The sequence below is a fragment of the Cebus imitator genome, unplaced genomic scaffold (genome assembly GCF_001604975.1).
Source record: "Cebus imitator isolate Cc_AM_T3 unplaced genomic scaffold, Cebus_imitator-1.0 Scaffold355, whole genome shotgun sequence".
Lineage (NCBI taxonomy): Eukaryota > Metazoa > Chordata > Mammalia > Primates > Cebidae > Cebus > Cebus imitator.
In genome coordinates, this window is record NW_016107670.1 from 1,204,876 (window position 1) to 1,207,237 (window position 2,362).

Below are 2,362 nucleotides of genomic sequence, written 5' to 3' on the forward strand. Positions count from 1 at the left end.
CTGCCATGATTGTAAGTTTCCTGAGATCTCCCAAGCTATGCTGAACTGTGAGTCAATTAAACCTCTTTCCTTTATAAATTACCAAGTCTTGGGTATTTTCTTCATAGCAGCATGAGAATGGACTAATATAGTACATAGAATTACAGGTTGTTAGTCTCTTTTTTTCTCTTCAGTGCCTTAAGGATTTCTCTCTTCCGTAGTTTCTGATGAGTAGACTGTGAGCATTCCTATCTTTGTGCCATTATTTTCTCATTTTTTTTCTGACTCCTTCTTCTGGAACTCCAATTACAAATATCCTAGACTTCTTAATATCATTCAAAAGATTACTGATGCTTGTTTCATGTGTTTTTTTTTAATTTTTCAACTGGTAATCAATTTATTAAAATAGTTGACTTGAACATCTGCAGTGGTGACTTCCATCTCAACTCCTGGCTCAATAATGATGGAAGTAATCTGCTTAACAATCTCAGACGGACTGTGCACGTCAATGAGTTGCTTGTGGATTCTCATCTGGAAATAATCCAATGTCTTAGAACCCTCCCCACAAGGAGTTTTTCTTGTAGTGGTTCTCAAAGTCTTGGTAGGTATTTGAAGTGGTCCTTTCACTTTGAGATTCTTTTCCTTTGCTCCTCTGATGAAGTCAGCGCACACCTTCTCCAGGAATTTTATGTTGCAGCTCGTTAGAGTGATTCAAATTTGGTGAATTGCCACCTCCAGCTCCACGGGTGTTTTTCCGGTATCCTTAAAAGCCATGATTGCCGTGTGGCTTCCTGACCAACTTGTTCCTCAGCAAGAGCGAACAGCGGTGAGTCAGGAGCATGAGCAGGCGGATCAGAGCTCCGCACCACCTACGACCACGTCTTCCTTAAAGAGGTGTTTCATGTTTTAAAAATCTTATTTTCCTTCTGTTTCATTTTGTATAAAATCTGTCTTCAAGTTTGGTGCTCTTTTTTTGGGTCAATATCTAACTTAAAGTTTATCCTATCCAGTATGTTTCTCATTTCAAATATTAAATTTTCTATCTGCAAAGTTTGATTTGTATTTGAAAAGTTTTGTTTTAATTTTTCTCATCATTGTCTTAAACATTTGGAGTATACTTATAATAATTGTTTTACTGTTATCTGCTAATTGTATCATCTATGCAATTACTAGATCTAGATCTGTTTCTATTGACAGATTTGATTATTTTTCAACTTGGGAGGCAACATTTTCCCTATTTCTTTGCTTATTTGGTAATTTTTTTTATTAAAACAAATTTAAAGGAAACTTTACTTACAATTGGACATACTGAATTTTACAGTTTTGTGTTCTGAATTTTTCTGCATTCCCTTAAATATTGTTGGATTTCTTTCCCCACTCCCCCTGGGGATGCAGATAAGCTTCTTCGAATTAGCTGGATGCTTTTGAGATTTGGTTTTAAGATTTGTTAGAGTGAGTTCAGAGCAAGGCTACTTTGATCTACGAAATAGCCCTCCCATGTTCTGTGAGATAGAAGATCTTTTTCTGACCGGGTAACAACCTAAGCTATTCCTGATTCTTGTAATGTCTGGACACTATTCTGCATACTCCTTTCTGATAGTTCTTTCCCTGACCTTAGTGACCACACATCTTTGCACACAGCAGTGTTTGAAAAGTTTGAAAGGGTCCAAAGATTTCCAGAGCTTTCTCTGTGTCACTCATTTCTATTATTCTATCCCACAAATTCTAAGTGTGAAACTCCCAGAAATTGGAACTATGACTTCTCAACTCAGTCAGACCACAAGCTACTGTTTGGATTTCCCCTGCTTATGTTGCAGCCTAGAAACTCTCTTCAGCCAAAAAGATCAGGCAATGTCAGGGGTCATCTCATCTCCTTCCCCTTCAGAGATCACTGTCTTGCGTTCCCTATTGAACAATGTCTGAAAAAAGATGTTTCATCTATTTTGTCTGGCTTTATACATGCTTAAGGTAAGCAGGTAAATGCATTCCTAGTTACTGGATTGTGGCTGGGAGCAGAATTCCGATACTGTTTGTTAATAATATGCTTTGACTTAATTATTTGAGGTTTAACTTTAGATATCATAAATTTTAGATGATGTAAACAGGTAAATGAGAATATCTTCAAAACCTATTTTTCAGTTTTGGGGTAGTTCTTGCAGTTCTGTGTTTTGCCAAAGATAATGGATTTTTAGTATCTGAGTTCCATATGACAAAATTTATAAGTCTTGGGTGTATCCATATGGTATGTTATAATGGGAAAAGAAAGATGAAATTCCACTTTTGTCTGATGTCTTTATAGGTCTTGGAGAGATTTGAAGAAGGGTTGTAAAGTCCAGAACTTTACAATGAGACAACAATGAAAGAATCCAAACCAAAATTGTCC

At 36.5% G+C, this 2,362-nt stretch overlaps 1 pseudogene; it reads right to left on the bottom strand.

The window, feature by feature from the left end:
• Nucleotides 1-360: 360 nt before the first annotated feature.
• On the bottom strand, nucleotides 361-836 carry LOC108287809 (annotated as a pseudogene).
• Between the last annotated feature and the right edge of the window lie 1,526 nt (nucleotides 837-2,362).